Here is a 23611-nt window from a genome sequence, read left to right as displayed (position 1 = left end):
AAACTATCAAGAATTAATAAAAAATGTTATGTTCATTGAAGTGTAGAAGCATAGCTAGAGAGTTCTGCTCCCATTCCTTAGAGTCTGACAGCTTCACTAGGGATGTCTTTTGTTTTAGTAGACTGCAGATTAATTTGCATCCCCTTTATGCTCAGGGCAGCACCAAGATCCCATTTGATTATGCCTTCTTAACTTGAAGCTGAACTGCCAACAAAATCTTAATTCCCAAGTGATCTGCTGATAAACTGGTGGTGTTAGAAAAAGATAAAACTCCTACATTGTTCCTAGGCAGGAATGACTGGTTCAGGTATTCTAGGGCTGTGGTCAGGTGAGCTGTTTGATCTGATGTCATTGCTATTACCCTATGGATTGAAACATCACATTCAAACAGCATTGTTGGTATTCCGTTTCTCATTCATCACCCCCCCCGTCTCACCCCTTCCCAATTGTGAGTTTTCTGACACTGAGGAAAGTCTGGGGTTTACGGATATAAGTGGTTTCACCCCGCATATCTGGATATCTGATTGTTCTGTTGTGAGAGCAAGCCGTTTGGGAAGTCTGAGCCTTCCATTCCATTTTCACTCCTTTAAAAAAATAATAAATTAGCGATGTGTTCAGCATCGAATTTTCATGCCAGGGTCATGAATCACCACTTGTGTGTTTCTTCACTGCAATATTTTGTTGGGATCGGGAGCCCCCAAGGGGGGTTGTTTTTGAGTGACAAACTAAAGAAAAAGGACCCTTTCTCCTGTTTATTGGGGTGGGACATTGGTGGAAATAGTCCCTAGTTCCATATCGGCGGCCATTAGTCTACCGCCAGAACTTTACTCCATATCACGTCACAGTATTCCTCTGGTGGGAAAGATTCAAAATTATTTTCTGATGCTGACCAATCTGATAGACAAGATTCAAAAATGAGTGGGAAAGGGAGTAAGAACAAGCTGGAAAGGGAGTGATTTCTGGTGGAGAAACAGAGTTGTGTAGTAACCAATGAGACAACGGTACTTAATGGAGGGATTGTTGAACTGTCAACAAGGAACTATGCTTTGAATATGCACTTCTGCACATGTGTGAAAAACAAACAAAAACAATGCCATTTGGCTGCCTGCACTGTGGTTACCGTGCAGCAAAACTCTGAATTGTCAACCATGGGGTGAGCAAGTGGTGAACTGGGTTAAGGGGTGGATATCTGAACAAATTTCTCCAGCACAACCCCCCCCAGATAAAATTAGAAGTGCGGTCAAAACTTGCTAAACCTGTCATCTGACCACAGCCTAGAATCACAAGTTCGGGAGTTGTTCACACTCTAGCAAGTGGCAACAGCACTCACAGGAACCCCAAGCAAGAGACAGCTGTATGGTCTAGTAGGCAGCAATTTACTTACTTACTTACTTAATTTATCGTTTATGTTTCTGGTTGTAACTCAAGGTGGATTACAGAATTAAAAAACAATACAATGAAGACCAGCATAACAACAAACAATGCACTAAAACTGGATTACAATTCAGAGAACATTAAAATAAAAGAAGTGAAATACATCCAATTAACAACTCCATTTACTGAACATTACCCATTTGACTACCCCTTTTTTACCACCCTATTCCCTTTATAAGAATGTGCTCCTGAAAAATTCCATTTTACACATTTGTAGATTTCTGAAGCCATGGAGGCCTTCCTGATCTTATCAGGCAGGCCATTCCACCAAGCTAGGCTGTTGTATATGTGTTAGCCTGAGCAGCAAAGAGCAAAAGAAAAAAAATCCCAATGCACCTTAAATATTAATACATTTACTGTATTATAACCTTTTAGTGACTAGACTACAATTTATTTAATTAGATGCATGAACTGTTATTCTCGGTTGCCATACACAAACATCCACAAAGGAAAAAAAACTTTGCAAACGATGGGACTGAAAGGGCATGAAATTCAAGGAATATCAGTAAGACCAAATATATACAAGATAAGAAAGGAATGACTCACACAACAGTCTGGGAAATCTTTCTATCTATGCGGTTTTGATTTGACACATGGAGGGTCTACATGGTGATGCACATAAAGGTGCTCCAACATTTTGCTGGGGCAAAATACAGTGGCCCTTTTATTGTTGAGAGTCAGCCAATGGAATCACAGTATTACTCCTATCTAAACTTCCCTTCACTTGCTACTTATTTGTTTCGCTGTCCAATTTAAGGTGCTGTTACTTATCTTTAAAGCCCTTTACTCTTCTCAGCAAAGTCTGTTATCTGTGCCCCCTTTATCTAGGGTCTTTCACATCACCTACTGCCTGGTCCTTTTAACTGGAGATGCCAGGGATTGAACCTGGTACCTTCTGTATGCCAAGCAGATAACCTACCACTGAGCGACAGTTCTTCAGAGCTGAAAACCTGAGATATTTTGAAAAGCATTTGGGACAGCTTGAGTGTTTTTGTTTGTTTGTTTGCTTGCTGTTTGTTAGGGAGTTCCTATTTTGTTGTTCTGTTTTGATGTGAGTTTAATGGATCTGATCTTCATTTAATGTTATTGATTATTACTGGTCTTGGGTCTGTGTGTGTAGTAATTTTCAAAATCCCTGACATGAGTCTTCCTGCTTTAAATCTCTGCCTGAAGGTCTGGAACAAATATGGTTTGCATTTAGGGCTTTACTGTAACTGAGGAATCATGTGAATATGATCTGGGTGGTAACTGGAAACATGTAGGTATGTGCAGTGGTCAGTGGTCTCCAGAACAATGTGTCTCTGAGGGAAGAGAGCTGTGGGAGCTACATGTGGGCCCTGTGCTGCCACGGGCCTGGCTGAATTTAAAAGCAGCCAGGGGTGAGGACAGGGAAGGGCTGCAGTGGACAGGGCTGGAACCTGATAAACAGGTAGGCCCAGCTGGGAAGCAGGGGGAAAGGACTGCAAGGCAAAGGAGGTTACCAAAGGCAGGAAAAGGGAATACTTGCTTGCAGGCAGCTCACTTGAGCGGGGAGCAGAGACAGCTCTTAAGGAAGGAGAAGGCTCTGGGACTGGAGGCAGTACCAGACAGACTCCCTAGTTGAGGCAAAGCCAGAAGGGAGGCCCCAAATCTAGGAAAGAAACTGCAACCCCAAATTAAACAAACACACCCTTTTTGCTGTTTATAGAAGAGCCTGAGTAAAGGGCTTAAGACAGCAGCTGGTGAGGGTGGGCAAAAGGGGAACACCATGTGACAAATGCCTCTTCCCTGAGGTGCAGTTGAGCACAAATGTGACAGTGTCATTTGCATGCTCAGCATACTTTCACTTTGTTGTTCAGTGAATCAGGTGCATGGCCTGGTCCAGATTCAGGTTCATGGACTGGCAGAATTTTTAAAGGTCAAGCAGGGACAGAAAGGGCAAAAAACTGAACCTTAACACTAAAATTCAGAACCTAACAAAGGTTAGTAAAATGTGAAAAAGAGGGCAGGGACAGAAAGGGCAAAAAACTGAACCTTAACACTAAAATTCAGAACCTAACAAAGGTTAGTAAAATGTGAAAAAGAGGGCCAATATTAAAAACTAAATGTAAAAGATATATAGAAAAAGCTACATGTATTTATTGCTATGTAATTTATATCTTTGATGTGAATGGGCCCTTATATATGTTTTAAATAGGGTTGCCAAGTCGAATATCCTTACTGGTGGGGGAGCGTTGCCGGGCTCCGGAAGCTCTCCTCCAATGCACGTCCTGGAAGTGACGTGTGACGTCAATCACGTTGGGGGCGTGGCCCCGATTGTCGGAGGGAAAAACATAGAGTTTTCCCTCCGATGATCGGGGCCACACCCCCAACGTGATCTATGTGGTTGCATCACCTCTGGTGACGCAGCCACACTGCGCTTAGGGGGGCAGAATTCCCCCCGGGGCCCGATTCCAAGGCGGCGGAAATCGGGCCTCCAAAGCGGGGGTTTACCCGCCACCCGCCCCACTTGGCAGCCCTAGTTTTAAATTTGTACTTAATAAATACATGTAGCCTTTTCTATATATCTTTTACATTTAGTTTTTAATATTGGCCCTTTTTTCACATTTTACTAACTTTTGTTAGGTTCTAGAGCTTTTAAAAGACCATCTTCCTGTGAGTCCAGATAATGCATATGTCACTAATATGGTGCCATGTGCTTGGGCCATGGTAGTTGATCTCAAAATACAAGTGTCATGCTCCTATGAGGAGCAAGTGTGTATGTGGGGTTCCTCTTTGAGCAACTCCAAATTTATGCAGTATATGTATTTGCAACAGGTACAAAGGTGTGACATCAGAGTTCTTGCAGCAAATATACAGAGTTGGACAATAGGCATGCACATTCTAGCAATACTAGTGCATACCAGTGAGCCACAGCCCAATTAGGATTCTCAGGAGAGCATACCAGGAAGTATGGACATGATACATCATTTATAGTTTGCTGTTTCCCACAGTGAACACATAATGTAACATAGCTGTGACAGTAATGAACACATCTAGAGCATAGGATTGCTCCCACAGGATGCCAAATGGCATAGCTGATGGCTCTCTTTTCCTCTAGAACCTGAAAAAGGTGTATTTATTTCTTTTTTATCCAACGTTTCTTTCAAAGATCCCACATGGCTCCTCTCCTCTCTTTTATCCTAACAACCCTTTGAGGTAGGGTAGACTGAGTGAGTCGCTGCTGGCCCAAAGTGACACAGTGAACTTCCCAATTGAACCCACATTTCCCCAGTATAACTCCTGAACCTTAGATTAATTATATTTGTTAGGGAAAAAGTAACTTTATATCATGACTAGTTTTAGTACTGTTGTGTTTGAAAACTGCATTTAGACCAGACTACTGACATTCTTTCCCAATACATTTTTCTTTCACATTTTAAAAAAATAGCTTAAAGGTGTAAAGAAGTTATTAATCTATGAACCATGCTGAAAATTTAATCAACAGGCAAAGGACATTGTAGATGTAGAAAAGAGAATCCTCTGACATGGAAGCACCCATTTATCCTGCTTGGTTTAAGCCAGCAACTGAAAATGCAGGCAACCACAAAATTCACCAACCCCCCCCCCCTTTTAAAAAGACTTGATGTATCACAGTTAAGGTCTGAATCCATCTGCACTGTATACAGTTAGCAGAGGATTCATCAGAACTCTCAGACTTTGTAAGTAAGACAAATCAATATCCTTTAAACCTTTTGCAACATCAGGTCCCCTGGTAACTCACAGGACTCTCAAAAGTGCAAAATGTGTAATTCTGGAAAGAACCCCATCATTCTGTTTTAAAAGGGAGAAAATCATTGGCCTGCAGTGAAGAATAAAATGTGCTTTCTTCCCGGTGTCAATCATTTATTAAAACCCCTTGTGATTGCTGGTGCTTCTTGCTTGAAGCATTGCCATTAATTATAAGTTGCCTTATGCGAGAGAGGGTTTACATCTGAAAGCATGCCTACACATTCATTGCTGGTGAAATGGAAGATAATGCCAGTAAATGACCCCTTCTACCTTTACTTAAAAGCCACTAAGCATCAGCAAGCAATTAGATGCAGTTGAGGACAGACTTTGAACTTGCCACTGCTGTCACACTCCTGCTGAGAACAAGCAAATCTCAAGCTTTCCCTCCCCCCCTAAAAGTAATGAGGTTGAAGGAAAGGACAATGAGATACTTTAATGCATTATGGCATCATTTTTTAAAAGTGCTACCAGTGTTTTAATGAAATGGCACATCTCAATTTCCAGCAACATTTTGTTTGCCTCAGTATAACAACGTTACTGAAATTTGTAAAGTGCTTTCAGTGACAGTAAAATCATTGATATATCTAATTACCAACATGGCAAAATCTGACTAGTAGAAGGTAATGGTTGGTTACCAAGCCCAGCCAATATTTTGGGACATCTGAGTCAGTACTATTACCCATGTATTGCATAAGTAGAACAGAGACTGACAGAAAGTGGCTTACAGCAAGTGACATAGGAAATGCTCCGAACTAGGTCTACTCAGACATAAGTCACATTACTCCCAGGAAAGTGTTCTTAGGACTCCAGCCTTAGTGAGCTGGTAGATGAACTTCTACATGGTGTAATGGAAATCATTGCCATCTTGATCACTTGGCCATAGGCAATGCTGTTTCAGATCATAAGAACATAAGAGAACATAAGAACATAAGAGAAGCCAATGCTGGATCAGGCCAATGGCCCATCTAGTCCAACACTCTGTCACACAGTGGCCAAAAATACCAGGTGCCATCAGGAGGTCCACCAGTGGGAACAGGACACGAAGCCATCCCACTGTTGCCCACCTCCCAAACACGAAGAATGTAGTGCATCACTTGCCCCAGCCTGAGAGTTCCTATCTATACCTTGTGGCTAATAGCCACTGATGGACTTATGCTCCATATGCTTATCTAATTCCCTCTTGAAGCTTTCCATGCTTGTAGCCACCACCACCTCCTGTGGCAGTGAATTCCATGTGTTAATCACTCTTTGGGTGAAGAAGTACTTCCTTTTATCTGTTCTAACCCGACTGCTCAGCAATTTCATTGAGTGCCCACAAGTTCTTGTATTGTGAGAAAGGGAGAAAAGTACTTCTTTCTCTACCTGCTCTATCCCATGTGTAATCTTATAAACTTCGATCATGTCACCATAGAGTTTCTAGGCTGATTGCTAGAGCATCAGTTGGCGATGTGCCCAATATGATGATGCCATTTTTGGGTGATGTCATCACGCCAGGCATGTTGGCCCAAACGGGGCACTTTGGTTGCAGGGTTCCCCCTGCCAGCCTGATCCGGATCGGTGGGGTTGGGGGCCTTTTGGGCGGACAATTCCCCATCCCCCTGGGGAACCTGGCAGCCCTACAGAGCATGGAAGAGGCTGCAGGTGTGGGGGGGGAGATGGAAAGCTGAAGAGTGAGGGGGAAATAAAGGTAGGTTGATTATTGGCTGGGAAGGAGATAGGGTTGCCAACTCCAGATGGGAAATTCCTGGAGATTTGAGGGATGGAACCTGGAGAGGGTGTGACCTCAGACAGATATAATGCCATAGACTCCACCCTCCCAACCAGCCATTCCCTCCAGGGAAACCACTGTTGCCAATTTCAGGAGAGGGGTAAAGATCACTCAGAATTACAACTGATCTCCAGGAGGGGGAGGGGAGGAAATGGAAAGCTGACATCAGAGGGGCAGATAATGGTAGGATGATGCTTGGCTGGGAACGATATAGGGTTGCCAACTCCAGGTTGGGAAATTCATGGAGATTTGAGGGGTGGAGCCTGGAGAGGGTGAGGTTTGAGGAGGGGTGGGACCTCAGACAGATATAATGCCATAGACTCCACCCTCCCAACCAGCCATTCCCTCCTGGGGAACCACTGTTGCCAATCTCCAGGTGAGGGCTGGTGATCACTCAAAATTACAACTTCTCTTCAGGTAGCAGAGATCGGTTCCTCTGGAGAAAATGGTGGACTCTGTGTCATTATACCCTGATGAGGTCACCACAGCAAATTGACGCTGAGTGCCCAAGGCCTTGGTACTCTCCCAGAGCCTCTTTCTAGAGCTCGTTGTATTTATTTCCACAACAGGCCTTATTCCTAGTTTAGTATATAAATCTTTTTAAAAGTAACATCACGGTCACAATGGTTTAAAAATTTCAGCCACTTGATATGGTAACTGTAATGGAGCTTCTGTGTCTTATTTAATTTAGATAGCTGCCACATGCCGAGTTAGTATGTTCCTATTGCTTCAGGGTCCCCCCCCCCAAATGTGTTTTGCTCTCTATAGTAGTCCCAGAGGGGAAAAGGGGGGGGACCCAAAGCAATAGCGACAAATGAGTGACAAAAATGAGAATGCGGAAGAGCCCAGGGTGTCTTTTAGTATTTGTGATTTAGAATCAGGATCCCACTCTAGGCATCAAACATACAGTTGCATTCTGAAAGCTGAATTCGATAATAACATTCTAAGCAATATGGTCATTGATTATTGCTAGTCTTTGTTATTGTCCTGTTGCATGTATGATTTCAACTGCACACAGAGCAATGTACTACAAAAAGGTCCATTAAAAATAAATGATTGCTTTTCTATGCCTGTAATTACTGTGTATCCATCTGCAGTCATTCTGAAATTTTGCATTATCCTTATTAATATATTTACTATATATGTCTCCAGATCTCTGCTTTTTCAGATTCACTCTGATTCTTAACAGCTATATCCTAGATGTGAAGTCCTTCTTTACTACATATTACCAGGCCAGCACACGAAGAATTTTTAAAAAGGTTTTACTGTAATTTTGTGAGTTGTAAACCATTTCGGATATTTTTAACCAAGCAAATAAAATGAGGTTCATGAATATATGCAATCAGGCAGGCTAACTCATAGAATGAAGAAGTACCTACAGTGTTCTTTCAATATATGTTTCACTGACATCTCCAGCCACACATTCCCACTAACTACATCAGAGGGTAGCCATGTCAAACTGCAGTAAAAATTACCGGTAGATCTGGGTTCAGAAGCACCAGCAAGATTTTCAGGGTATAAGTTTTTGAGAGTCAAGGCTCCCTTCATCAGATATGAGCTAGAATAGAGACCCCTGAGTCCTTATATCCCAGTCAGAAAATGGGAGGAAAATGGGAAAGAAGGAACTCAGGACTCGGAGGTACCATACACATTGCAATCAGCTTGATGAGAGGGAAGGCAACCAGGCCCGTAGCTACATCTGATCATTTCGGGGCCCAGCCCCCTGACTTTCTACCAGGGCCCCCCAACTTACTACCCTGGAAAGGCCCCTCGACTTATTCCTCACGCTGGCCGCTGCTGCAAGCCCCCACCCCCCACTATCTGTATCTCTTCTTGCCTTGGCTATGAAACAAAATGTGACTCTCTGGCAAAGGAGGCCGCTCAGCCCAAGAGAGAGGCGAAGATGTTGGGGCGTTTGAAAGAAATACAGGAAGGGCTGCCTGGGTAGTGGTGTGTGTGTGTGCGCCTCAAGGGCCGTGGCTGAAGGACTGCCTCCCCTCCATTGCAAGGAGAGTTGCATGGGAGCGATGACCCTCCCTACTGTGTGCCCTGGAGGCAGGCCTCTGTGTGCCCTCTGTGTGCCCTGGAGGCAGGCACAGCTCTGCTTCCTCCTGGCCTGCCCGCCCCTCCTCTAGGGTGACACAAGCCGAAGAGATTGATGTAAAAGCTCTATGATCGAAAACAGATGGGGAAGCCGCTGAGCCCTAGGAAGGAAGTGGGAGATATGCAGCTGCAGCAGCCCTCTCTCCTCCTCCCCCCGCAATCGCTCTGCATGTGGACTGGGGGCAGGGCTGGGGATCTGAAGGTGGGGGGGGAGCGCAGATTTTCCTGGTGACTCATGGGGCTGGAAAGCCCTGGAAGGCAGGTGTGAGGTGTGCTGCGGCCACGTGATCACAGGTTGCCTGATCCCCCAGCGGGATGAGCAAGCCGGCGATGGGGATGAGTTTTTAAATTCTATTTTTTGTGACATCAGTGCCCCCCCAACTTATTTAAAGTCCCCCCAAATTACAAAATTCTGGCTACGGGCCTGGAGGCAACCCTTTTCATGTGCACAGACAGCCTCCTAAGCTTAAAAGCTTCTCACGCACAACAGTGCCTTTCCTAACATGGACATGGACTCTGGGACCAGGGTCTGCACCAAACCAAGATGCCAGCTCTGTCCCCATATTTACACTGACAACATAATCACCAGTGAAGAGGAAAGTGGGCCACACCAAAGCAAAACAAAGATGAAGAAAGAAAATGGTGCAGAAGGAAAAAAAATCTTAAAAAAATTTACAGCCCCTACGCGTTACGCGTGCAGCTTCGTCAGGGGGGATCTTGCATATTCTTTTTAGTTCTGTTCCCGTACATACACTTAGACAGAAACCAAGATGCCAGCTCTGTCCCTTGACAACATAATCATGTGCACATTACACCACGTCAGAATTCCAAAAGTACTGCAGGCTCAAAAAGGTTGGGGACCCCTGCTCTACATTGTACAATCAGGTCAGTCCCTGTGCAAAAGAATAAATGGACATAAGTATGACATTAAAAACCACAACACTCAAAAACCAGTGGGAGAACATTTTAATCTTCCAGGTCATTCCATTTCTGATTTAAGAGTGGCACTCCTGAAACAGAAAAGCTTCAAAGCAAGACTACAACACTAGATTACTGAACTTGAGTTCATTCACAAGTTCAGAATAATGGATCCCCCAGGGCTGAATAGGCACATAGGATTATTATCTCACTACAGATGCTAATTTTCTGCCCCCAGGCATTTCTCTTCTGCTGTTGCTGGCAACCAGGCACACTGTGAATGCATATAAATAATCTCCGGGTGAATGTTCCTATCTCAAACTTAACTGATAACATATGAGACGAGATCCTACTAGGATCTCCTTGATGTTCCCTGTTTTTGTCTTGAACATAGCACCATGGCAAGTAGCTTTTTGGCTCCATGGAAACAGCTTGTGCTACAGTTGTGGCTTCTTTTGTCCAAGAAGTGCATTATTTTGTGTACCAGAGAATAGGCTGAATGTCAGAGTCATGGTCTGGTCATTGAAATGACCAGCTTGTTTAGATAGATTCACCTGCAGTTCTATGGGGGTTTTTTTGCACCTGTGCCATCAGATGCATCTTTTAAATCACCAACATTGGATAGAAAGCATTGTCTGCTATTTGTACCTTTTATATTTGAAAAGTGACTACAAGAATGGATCACAAGGTTCATGGGCAGATGCTTAATGCACACAGAAACACCTAAGTAATAACTCAAAAAAATCTCAGATGGCTTTATTTTTTCTTTTTACTATTTGCCTTTTAAAAACTGAAGATGATAGCAGTGGTAGATGGGTCCAGGAACAGCTGCTTTGAGAAAGCCATATAATCATGTAAATTGGATGCAATCAGATTCACTTGGATGCATTCAAACTGCTCATCAAACAATTATCTGCCTGCTCATGAGTGACATGCAGGACATGTGATAAGGCAAGTCATGATCAGACATGCCTACTGAACACAAATCAGTTTTAGCACCTATACATATCCTCTCCTTCATGGTTTGTACTAATATGGCAAGGCAAGTTCTTCAGAATGGCATGGGAAATTTTTGTATGTATGCAGTCACAGGGTACTTTTATCACCCTTCCAAGCCTTGCTAAAACATCTGGACTGTTGTTTGTAGATCAGGATATGGGTAACAATGAACTCCAGATATTTGGAAGATCTCTTCTAGTGCCTTCATACAGATATTAAACCCCAGATGATAAGTCCCGCTTCTGCCACCTGTGCTTCGCTGCCACCAGAACCTTGCTGTCTCCGCCGCTGGAGTCCCACCGCCGCTGGAGTCCCACCGCCATCGCTGACCGATGGAGCTGAGCCAGAGGCCAAAAAGGTAGGCTTGCCCACTCACCCCTCGTGCTCGGAGCTCTTGCCTCTCCCGAGCATGAGGCAAAGAATGAAGAGGTGGGACACAGCAAGTCATTAAGGAGGTGCTGGCTCCGCTCCCCAGCAAGGACCCGGCTGCATGTTGCAGCCATAGCCTCCTTCCTCCTCACAAGGAGGCAAAGTCAGCCTTTCTGCAGCATGTCATGGACAGCTACAGGTAGGGCCAGGTTCACTTCTGGGAGATCTCATAGGTCAGTTCACTGGGGAATAAGGTATTCATCCCTGCTTCTGTCAGAGTCCTGATAAATGATATTTTAGCTACTCTGTAGGTCCATTTAGACGACTCTTTAGATCCGAGCCAGGCATGAGTGCCTGGTGGATTTAAAGGTAATGTCCAAACACAAACATTTGGGAAATGTCCCTGTTCCATGGGCATCCCGTTTTGCCACGCTCTGGAGTCGTACTTAGAAGATACTACTTTAAATCTGTAGTTTTTGGGTCCCAACGGGACAACCGCAGACTTTCACCTGTCTGATCATTCCACCAGCTCACAATCTTCCCATTGGGGTGGTATGACATCAGAACATCCCGAGCGGGCGCGATTTTTAAAAAATCACTACTCAATATGCGCTTAAACGCATTTAAAAACGAGGCTTCGGAACCCCAATCCAGTGCCACAAACACTTCAATGTTTGGAATGACCCATGAGTTTAAGGACAATTGGTTAATGGGATGGGAGCTGGAGGGAGGATGGGTCTTTCAACATGCAAAATAGTCCCTCCAGTGAGCATGATCTCAATGGCAAGGGGGATGGCTGGGACTCATTTAGTCCAGCCCTGCAAGCGTGGGTCAGAACAGAAAACAAAAGAAGAATTTGGTCCTGCTTGGGCTGTCCTGTTGGTAGAAATTACATTTTATTCCACACACACACGGCTCTACAAGGACATGTTATCATGCCTATGTGCATGTGCAAAACGTTTTTTTAAAAAATAAAAATAAATCCCACTGCGCGGGCCTCCTTCAGTGGATGCTGTCTAGACAATCCACAGTGGAAGCAGCACACAGTAAGGCTATTCCCCCAGGGGATATCTGGTCATCCGAGGACAGATTAAAAAGATCGGGATCAAATTTGAGCCAGCATAATGGCGGGGTTAGCTGCCTGTCTGAACGCACCCTGTCTCCACAGCTGAACTTAGTTGTCCATCAATACAGAATCCAGCTGAACTTAGTTGTCCATCAATACAGAATCCTCCACTGTAGCTAAATCTACTGACTGGTCATGAAAGAAAAAGAAAATCATATATTTCAGTTTCAACAAAGTCAACTGAAGCAGCATCTGGTAGGTAGGATATTACTGGCTTCTGAGTAAATTCAGTTGTACACTATACTCCCTTGTGGTTCCTTAGACTTCTCAGAGTTCTCACCAAAGCAAGGTTAAAATGTACAGCAAGGCAAGTATACGGAGGTTGAAACTGGCAGAATCTGAGTCAAGGATACTATAAAATGTAGTACAAATATGCCAAGTGGCTAGATAGTTCTCTAGATAAATTACTAAAGATTCCCTGTGTAATATCCTTCATTAGCGCAGTTGTATTTTACCTGTAATTAGGAGACTAGTAGGTGCAAAGGAAAGGACAACAAGAAACATAAATAAAACATGGAGGTTATATATGAGACTAGTATAAATGAATAATGGACTAATGCATCGTTATAATTAGTTGTAATTTTCTGCTACCTATTACTGATTACATAGCTATCACTATAAATGCTTCTAGGAACAAAATGTTGTTTCCATTAAATTTTGGAATCATATTGCCATATCCTGTCTCCATAAATATAGGTCAGAGAACTGATAGTTATTTTGCTTCGTTCTTGAGAACATGAGGAAGCAAAAACCACAGCTCTTAAAAAGAAATGCTCATCTGTCAGTATTTTTCAGTATCTTACAAAATGAGATTAACAGTGCTCCTCAACAGAGTTATACTATTTCAAGCCAACTGATTTCAGTGATTTTAAAGGGGTATAACTATGTTTAGGGTTCAATTGCATTGTAAAGATATTTACAGATATCTTTTTAAATAGCAACAACATTCTTCTTTTATGTTGGGTTGTAAGGGATGGGATGGGATCTGACTTTTACACATAAAGAATCATTTTATAATGACTGGGGAAGTGACTTTTTGATCTATGCAATCTCTTCTAACAAAGCTAAAGGACCAACGCAGTAATCTGATAGCAACTATCTGCTGAGTATAACCATAAAGTAGCATGTAAATATTTAAAACAAAGAATTTACAATTATTTTTATGAGCCACTACTAAAATAATCCTGCAGGAACATTTTCCAGTGCACCATGAATGCAATGAATAAGCAGTGCACAGGAGCATGTTTGTGGTGCTGTGTGGTTGTTATTCATTTTACTGAGAGCTGTGGAGGAAAACTTTCCAGTTGGTTGTAACCCCCATCACCTTTTCTCACTAGCAGTTTGCCATACTGCTTTCTTTGCCTTAAAATCACTCCCTCAAGTTCTTCAAGCCACTCCTTGTGACCTGTTTTTTTTTTTTGGTCACAAAAGCATTTACTCTCAGCTAGTTTCACCTTAGTAGCACCTGGAGTGCCATCTGATCTGACCCTTCCTTCCTGAGCTCCATGACAGACACTCCTTTGACTGTCATACCTACATGTCAATGAGAAGCTTTGCAGGTGTAATGTTTCCAGCCACCACCTCACACCATGATGAGAGAAGCTGTTCTTGTCAATCATTTTTCTGCTTCTCAGCTACTAAATTTATGAGAGTTCTTTTAGGGACAGAGATTTTATTCAGATTTATACTCTACTCTGTCCCAAAGTAATAAGAAAAATGTTGCTGTAGGCACTTTTGCAGCTAAATTTCACCCTACTCCTATCCTTGTCCCAAGACCATTCATAAGGCCTCTTCCCAGTTCCCCAAAAGGTAATTCTAGCCCTCTTCTGCCTAATCCAGTTTCCTTGTGTGCTTCCAGTTTCAGTGCTGCCAAGTCATTTCTGACTTATTGTTCCCATCTTTTCTTCATTTTATCTTGTTCAGTTAATGCATTTCTGCTTTGATGTTTCAGTAGGCCTAACCATGCTTTACATTTCCCTTCGATTTCCTGGGTCTTCGGGAACAGATCACTTGTTTTTCTTTTTTGGGTGTTCTATTTCTTTATACTGACTATTATAATAGTTCTCTTTGTCTCTATGTGCAAATCACTGGAATGCTGCAATTAGGCTTTTGGTTCTGTTTCTGTCACCTTGTAATTCTAGCCCTCTATTTTTAGCAATCTTAAGAGTTTCATCGGTCATCCATCAAGGCTTTTCATTTCTTTTGGCTGTGAGAAGAGGGTTTGTGCATTCTTCCTTGATAATATCTCTAGTTTCAATCAGGGTCGGCCCTCTCACTAGGCCCACTAGGGTGGAGCTCCGAACAGGGTGCCAACTGCCCTACTGGAGGCTGCCCAACCCTGGCCTAGTGAGCAGGGAGGGAGGCGGCAGCGGAGGGCCAGAGGGCACCCTGAGCTCGGTGGCTGAAGGGCTCTTCCCCCCCCCTTCCAGTTGCAGATCTGCAGCTCTCCCCGGTCTCTCCGTCCATCTGTCCGTGATACAAGGGCAAAGTTTCCTCCCCACCCCCGCGCTCCTTGCTCGGCCTCTCCAACCATGCAGCTTGCTCACTTTCACCCTTTCCGTGCTGCACATTGTCCTCCCCCACCCCCGGCAGCGCCGCCCCCTGCAGTGTGACTCGCAAGTAGCCCCATCTAAGCTGCATCAGAGGGCGTGGCGCCTCGTGGGGAGGGCGGTCAGGGGGAGGCGGTGGCACCCCCCTTTCATCTCTGTTTGCAGCATGAGCCAGTGGCTTTGGCTGTAGAGGCCGAGCAGGGTGAGGGGCGGGAAGGCTCGGCTCTTGCCAGACGGAAGGAGCAGGGAGGGCTCCAGAGTTGCACCGGAGGTGAGAAAGTCTTGCAGCCGGACCCCCCCCGGCAGGTTTACTCACCAATAAGTCATTGGGCAGCAAAGGAGGGGGCGGAGGAGCTTTTCAGTCTTGCTGGGAGGGAGAGAAGTGTGACCGTCGTGTCCTCTTTCTTTCTTTCTTTTTTTGATGGGGAGTTTGGTATTAAATGGTTTCAAAAGGCAATCAAAAAGACTTGATTTTTTAAATTGTCTGATCCAAAAAAAGCCCCCCCCCAAGCTGCCACGGGATCACCAGAGAGAGACTCTGAGGGCTGGATGGGCTACTGGCCTGATCAAATGTGGCTCTTCTTACCACGACAATCCCACAGGCTCTGGGTAGGCCCCCTTTAGGCAAAGCCGACAGGCTAGCCCCCGGCTTTTTAGCCTCTGGCTCATACATTTTAGTCTTAGCTCAGGAAGGGATGGGGCTCCAGAGCAAACGAACTTATGCAGCAGCCACGTCGCATACTCAGAACTTGAATGCCGGGAGCTCACAAAGTCGTATTTTTGCTCCATGGCTTAGAGCGAGCATTGCAAGCGACCCCCCCCACACACACACACAAACAAACCATCTTTCCAAGAAAGCCTCGGCTCTGTTCCGGGGTCAACTGGGTTCTCCTACCATCCGGATAATTGGAGGGGAGGGAGTGATTGAAAGCGCAACCTGCCGGCTTTTATTATTTTAAAAAACTGCCCACATCCCCACGCTGCGCTGCAACCGAGCCTGAAGCGAGGCGGCCAGAAAGGCAGCCCCACCGGGTCCAATTGGAGCTTCAGTTTTCTCCAGCCATCCAATCCTTTGCCTCAGGAGGCGGCGACACCAGCGAGGTTCGGCTGTGAGCGGCACTCATCTCCACGCCAATGTGCAAACATCCACCTGGGGAGCGGACCACAGTAATCTTCATGACTTTGGCCTCAGTGTCCCAAAATGTCTTCCAGCCAATGCAATTTGACAAGTGACCCTCCATCCTTTTGGAGGAGATTGATTAGCATGGTTTGTTTTTATACTTTAGTGTTGCCACATAATTACGACTGAATATTTGCATGGCTAAAATCAAGGTGATGTCAAACAATTGCTTTGAGAAGGAAGGAAATATCTCAGATATTATAGACATAAACCTAAAATGGCATTAGAAAGTACAAAGAAAACTTAAATGAATATACAAAGGACTTTGGTGGCGCTGTTGTAATAGTTTTTGCACTATGTAAAATCATCCGACAGTAATGTAGATAGTTTTAATACAATATGGTACATATGTGGAGTCATAAGACAACAGTAGCAGTGTAGTTAAAGCATCTGAGTGAGTTGTCTTAAGAAAACCTGTATTCCTTCAATCTAACTATGCTTGGGTTTATACCGCATAGATTGTAAGATTTTGAGAATTTATGTGAATTCACTGTATGGATCCTAACAACAATTTCCACTGATAGAAGACACTTCTGCCAGCAGGGATAAGCAATTTTTACCATTTCCCCCCCTTCTGCTACAGACCTCCACTTTTCCTTTATACTATTTCTCTGGGTCTATTGATCCCACAGCCTATTCCTTTTGCTTTACTGATTCCCAGGGGCAGAATTGTACAGGACATGGCAAACTGGATTGGGAGTCCCTTCATCAAGCACGATGGCACTCATGTGTTATAGGATCTAAGCCATAGGGGGGGGGGACCCCTACAAGCATAATTCTTTAAGTCAGCAGAGAAAAATGTATTAAGGCTTCACAGGCTTATTGATTTTAGGAAGCATAATGAATCCGACCATTGCAATAGAAACATTTATTGTGACACTCTGTTGTAGTGAACTTGGACCTGGGAAACCTGTCTTTACACCTCAGCTTTGTACCTCTCTACATATTACAGCTGGCACATGGAACCTGCTAAAACATCTTTACTAGGACCCTGAAAGGCAATTTGCCATCATGGGAGGTGTTGCTGTCCCACCACCAGATACCTGTATAAGGCTGTGTATGTAAACTTTCCACATGATTCAGTAGATCCGTGTAGTGAATCGCTCAACAGATTATGCCACAGATGAAGTGCTATTGCATGGAAGCAGTTTCAAGTAGCCTTCACACATCTCATGTAGACTGGCAATGGGTTTTTGGAGATGCAGAAGGCCAGGTAACTCCCTCAGCATCAGCCGTCTGTGGAACAGGAGATGGATGTAAAAATGATTGCCCTGCAACCTGGAATCAAGGCCTAAGAATCAAGCACTGTTTTAAGGGGCCTATATTAATGACTGATCTGCAGCACAACATTGTTTAATTTTGTATTCCCATTTCTGGTGCAGATAGCCTTAGGCAGAATCTCATTATATGATCCAGCACTTGGCCAGGCTCACTCAGGTTCATACCTAGGGATGGACATGAACTGGGAAAGTGCAGTTTGTTTTGGTTCATGGTTCGTTGCATGCCCGGATCATGAACCGTGAACCATCATGAATGTTTAAGAGCTAAATGAACCAGTCCAGTTTGTGAGGTTTGTGATGTGGTAGAACCCACACCACTGGTGTGCTAGAGACATAAAACTCACAGGGGATCTCCAGCCAGCTCTCCTGCACCTGCCTTCCAAGTTTGGGGAAGATTGGATTTATGGGGTCTAGGTTGCACCCCCCCCCCCAAAGAAGGTGCCCCCATCCTCCACTGGGGGCAGAACAGAACAGAAACAAAGTACCAGAGAATCTCTACAGCAGAAACTGAAGGGGGGGTATTTTTGCAAGCCCAGCAGAACCAGTGCAATGTGCCCAGCAGAACAAGTGTCACTATGACAGGACTAAGGTCAAACCAGGTCATCTCTGCAGTAGATCTGAAGGTGTGGGGCATGTACTAGTGCCCAGAAAAACCCAGTGTCACTGGCATTGCAAACTTAAAAGGACTGATCTCCAAGCACAGAGTCACAAATTCAAGCAAGAGGAGTGGGATTTTGAGAGCTCTGTGCAAGAAAATGGGAAGTGAACACAAAGGAAAGATGGCAAAGGGGAGAAAAACCCTCTTGAAACTGGCACTTAGTTTGAAACTGACAACAATGTTTCCAAGGCTAGAGAATTCCTCCCCCCCCCCCGAACTTAAGTAAACATTTTGAGTGGAGACTAGAAATGTATCCATTCATGAACCAGCACAAATCTCCACCACCTGCTTGAAAGTTTGTGGAAAGTTTGTGCCAGTTGACCTGCCACAAACTTCAGTTCACGAACTGCCCAAAATTTGTCACAAACTTTAGCTTGCAAGAGAAGAAGAAGAAGAGATTGGATTTATACCCCGCCCTTCACTACCCAAAGGAGTCTCAGAGCGGCTTACAAACTCCTTTCCTTTCCCTTCCCCTCCCCACAACAGACACCCTGTGAGGTAGGTGGGGCTGAGAGAACTCTGACAGAAACTGCTCTTTTTTAAGAACAGCTGTGCCAGAATTATGGCTTGCCCAAGGTTATCCAGCCAGGTTCAAGTGGAGGAGTGGGGAATCAAACCCGGTTCTCCCAGATTAGGGTCTGCGCACTTAAACACGACACCAGACTGGGCCGGTTCATGCTCATCTCTACTCATACTTCAGCTTGATGGTTAGGCTGTGGTTCAAATCATTATATATTATGTAGAGTGGCAGCAAAAGCAAACAACAGAAGATGCTTTGGGTTGGACTCCATGGTTGCATGAGCAGAAGGAACTTGTTCAGCATAATATATCCTGCCTTCACCTGTATGTTCCAAAGACTGTTTGGCGAGATTGGTGGCACGGGAGTTGTAATGAGTAGGGGCAGCCAGTGGAGGCGATTTTGTCCCCTCACTGCAGATCCCAATCTCATGTGGCAGTTTGTCCTGAGCAGAGAATATTCAGGGAACGTGAGGGGCCAATAGAGGAAGGGGGAGGTGGGGAAGATCCTATGGTATGAGCTACATATGCTTATGGAGTTTTACAATCCAGCCCTTTGCATCTTAAAAGTATTAAATATACAAGACAACAGATGCCTCACAGCACATTTGGCACTATGCATTGTATTAAATTGTCCCTGGAATTTGTCTACCAATACTGTACTATAGATTCATGTAAGTAATTTTTTTTTAAAAAAGTTATTGTTAATTGCAGCATACAAGATCCTGATCAAAGAGCTATTTTATACCAGTAGCTATTACTACACAAGCTGTTTTGCACAGCATCATGTCTTCAGATTATATGACCTATCTCCAAAAGCCAACTCTACTGATTAGATATAGTGAAGCACACTGACAAACAAACAAACAAAAAGAATTAACATAGTCCTGTAGGAATAATATTAGTACCCACCAATGACTCGTCAAGCCCAGGGTGATATCGTAAAACCATAATTGGATTAAATAGCATAATGACTCTTGTCTTGTTATTTTGTGATATTTGCCACATGTGAAGAATTGAGTTTCCATTTGTTTTAATAATTCAGCTGTTGATTTACAGCTAACCATTCTTTCCTGATCATTAATTTTATAGGCTTTCATCTGCTGAATTACCAACACATGGCATCTCTCACATGCATTTTCTATTACCACTGCATCACTGGAACACATAAAAATGGGGCACAGACCTGAATTATCCCCATGATCACCTTAAAACACCTAGTAATGAAAATGTTTAATATGGGATTCTTGTTCTAGCTAAAACATTATATCCAGTACAATGATGTGCTTGTTCCCTAGTGGTTACTGTTATGGAACTGAACCTGACCCTTCTGTAGTTCAGTTTGCTCTTTGTGTTTCTGTTCATTTTATTTCATTGGCCTCCAGAGACTTGCCATTCTTTGAAACTCTTAGATATCCATCCATACTTATTTATTGAAGATTATTGTTTCATATCGTCCCATCCCTGAAAGCTGGGAAATTGAGGACAGATTCCTTTGGAGAAAAGCCTTGGGACAGCTTTGTTATTACCTCTTTATATGTTAACTAGGGGCAAGGCTCATTGTGAGAAGAGGCAATGAGCCTTAGGGAGAGTGGTCGCCGTGGGCCAAGGTGGCTGGGCTGCCCCCCCCCCAAGCAGGGCCAGGGCACAGCAGGCGAGGGAAGCACTGCGTGGCCAGCTCCCTCCATGGCCGAGCCCATCTGGAGCTAGTGGAAGGCCCCCCCAATGCAGGGCCTGCAGCCTTGGCAGTGAAGGCCAGGCTGGGGGAGGGGAGGCATGGCTGCACCCCCCCCCCAGAGCCCAGCCGGGGCTGGCAGAGGGCCCCCCAATGCAGGGTCTGCAGCCTGGCCAGCAGAGGCTATGCTGGGGGAGGGAAGTGCGGCACAACTGCACCCCCCAGAGCCCAGCCACAGCCAGCGGAGCCCCCCCAACACAGGACCCGCAGCCTGGTCGGCAGAGGCCATGCTGGGGGAGGGAAGTGCGACATAGCTGTGTCCCCCCCAGAGCCCATCTGAGACTGGCAAAGCCCCCCCCAATGCAAGGCCCGCATCCTGGCTGGTGGAGGCCACAGCGGGCAAGGGAAGCCAGGCACAGCCACCAGAGAGAGGCCTCGCAGCGGGGAAGGTGGCTGGCCTCAGCCCCTCCCGAAGCAGGGCCCGTCACCTCACCAGGCAAGGGTGCACCAGGCAGGGGGAGTGCGGCATGCCCCCCTCCCATAGCCTAGCCGGGGTCAGCAGAGCCTCCCCCAACGCTGGGGCCACAGCATTTCAGTGGGTCTAGCTGGATTCTCAGGCCAAGCAGCAACAGCTGAGTGCAACAGGCAGCACCCTGGCCCTTCTGAGTAGGGCAGATGCAGCCAGTCCCACCAGTGGACTCTTCAACACCCCCCCCTCCAATGACGCCAGAGCTCTTTGGAGAGGAGTTCAGTAGCTTCCAGCTGCTGGTGGAAGTGGCCTTGCAGGAAGTAGGTGAGCTCGACTCGGAGAGGTTTAACGGGCAGCTCCCCCTCTCACACGGCCGCACGAGAGAGGCCTCACAGCGGGAAAGGCGGGTGGCTGTGGGGCCCCCCCCCAGGCAGGGTCCGCCAGCTCCCTGGACGAGGCTGCGCCAGGCAGAGGAAGTTCAGCACCACCGCCTCCCCCCTCCCCGAGGCCAGCGGAGGGTATTTTCCTGAAGAAGGGGCTGCCGCCTCCCCGCAGCCTCCTGAGTCCTCCCTGGCACGCTTGCCTTGGCGAGCGGGCCTGGGAGGTTCCAGGCCATACGTTCCCTTCAGCGGCTCCCTCCACACTGAGGGCGAGAGGCCCGCTGCTGGCTGTGTGGGCGGGAGCAGCCACCCAATGCAGGCAGAGGATTGCCGGACATTCGGAGTGGCAGTTCATGCGGCCAACCTATTTTGGCATGCATCGAGCGTTGTGGGACCAAAACTCAATTATATATAAGGAGAGATGTACAGGTTAAGCAGACACAGACCGTGAATCTGTCACTCTCTCAGCCTAGAATAATTAGAATTACTGCAAATATGCAAGCAATAATTGTAATAATAATTATTATGGTAAATATCTCTTAAGTGAATACAAAAACACAAAATTACAGTAACATTTTTTGTTTAGAACAGATGATAAACAGATGGACGAAATTCTCCGGAGTTGGTGTTCTGTTTCGTAAAGACTTCTTCCCACATTAAAACTCATAAAGAAATGTCCTCACAAAGTCACAGGCATTCCAAATGGATTATCCGTTGTTCCAAAACATCTGTAGTGTTCATTCCTGATGTATATCAGACCATAGTACAAATGCAGTCTCCTGTTTCCCCCAGTTGTACTGCTCAATTTCCCACTACTTACTGCGTGGTCACATTTTGACCTGCATCTCCCTCTGTTTTCCCCTGCATCTTCTTGATCCTTATTTTTTAGCCACTTCATGGCTTACTTCCATCTCCAAATCCCTGATGAACAAGTTAAAAAGCACTGGACCTCGAACCGAGCCTTGTGGTACCCCAGTGCTTACCACCTTCCACTGTGAAAACTGTCCATTTATATTCACTTTCTGTTTTCTGTTAATTAACCAGTTTGTTCGAAAGCAAGAAATTGCAAGTAGATAAATAGGTACCACTTCAGTGGGAAGGTAACAGCGTTCTGTGCACCTTGGTGTTTAGTCATGCCGGCCACATGACCACGGAAATGTCTTCAGACAGCACTGGCTCTTCGGCTTTGAAACGGAGATGAGCACTGCAACCCTAGAGTTGGATTCGACTGGCTTTCGAGCAAGGGAACCTTTACCTTTAATTCTCTTTTCCCATGACTGCTGAGTTTACTTAGGAACCTTTGGTAAGGAACTTTATCAAAAGCTTGGTGGACATCTAGGTAAACAACATCTACTGAGCCACTTTTGTCCACATGTTTGTTCACCCTCCCAAAGAATTCTAACAGGTTAGTGAGACAAGATCTCCCCTGACAGAGTCCACGCTGATTCTTCCTTTTGTTCATCAACGTGCCTACTAATTCTCTTTAATAATGGATCCCACCAACTTACCCAGTATAGACGTTAGACTGACCGGCCTGTAATTTCCTGGATCTCCTCTGGAACCTATTTTAAGATGGGGGTTACATTAGCTATTTTGTCAGGAGATCCACAAATTCACATTTGAGTTCTTTCAGAATTCTTGGATGTATGCCACCTGGGCCTGGTGATTTGTCAGTTTTTAATTTGTATATCAGTTGTTGCACCTCCTCTCTCATCACCTCAATCTGACTCAGGTCTTTTGACATCCCTCCTGAAACTGGCAGTTCTGGAGCGAGCAATCAGCTCCCATCTTCCATAGTGAAGACAGAGGCAAAAAATGCATTCAGCTTCTCTGCTATTTCCCTTTCATCCTTTAGTAATCTTTTTACCCCATGGTCATCCAATGGCCCCACTGCCTAAAAAGTAAAGATAAAGGTTCCCTTGCTCAAAAGCCAGTCGAATTCAACTCTAGGGTTGCGGTGCTCATCTCCGTTTCAAAGCCGAAGAGCCAGCGCTGTCTGAAGACGTTTCCGTGGTCACGTGGCCGGCATGACTAAACACCAAGGCGCACGGAACGCTGTTACCTTCCCACCGAAGTGGTACCTATTTATCTACTTGCAATTTCTTGCTTTCGAACTGCTAGGTTGGCAGGAGCTGGAACTAGAGATGGGAGCGCACTCCATCACGTGGCACCCGGGTCTCGAACTGCTGAACTACTGACCTTCCATAGCCTGCAGTTCAGTGTCTTAACCACTTGAGCCACCACAGCTCCTCCCCACTGCCTACCTGGCTGATTTTCTGCTACTGATGTATTCGAAGGAATTTTTATTGTTAGTCATTATGTTATTTTTATGTTTTTAACTTTCTGCTACTGATGTATTCGAAGGAATTTTTATTGTTAGTCATTATGTTATTTTTATGTTTTTAACTTTATATGATTTTGTATTTGGATTTATTAC

This window comes from Gekko japonicus, unplaced genomic scaffold, assembly GCF_001447785.1.
Source record: "Gekko japonicus isolate JY-2015 unplaced genomic scaffold, Gekko_japonicus_V1.1 scaffold301, whole genome shotgun sequence".
NCBI lineage: Eukaryota > Metazoa > Chordata > Lepidosauria > Squamata > Gekkonidae > Gekko > Gekko japonicus.
The sequence above is the reverse complement of the archived record's forward strand: the minus strand, read 5'-3'. Positions refer to the sequence as shown.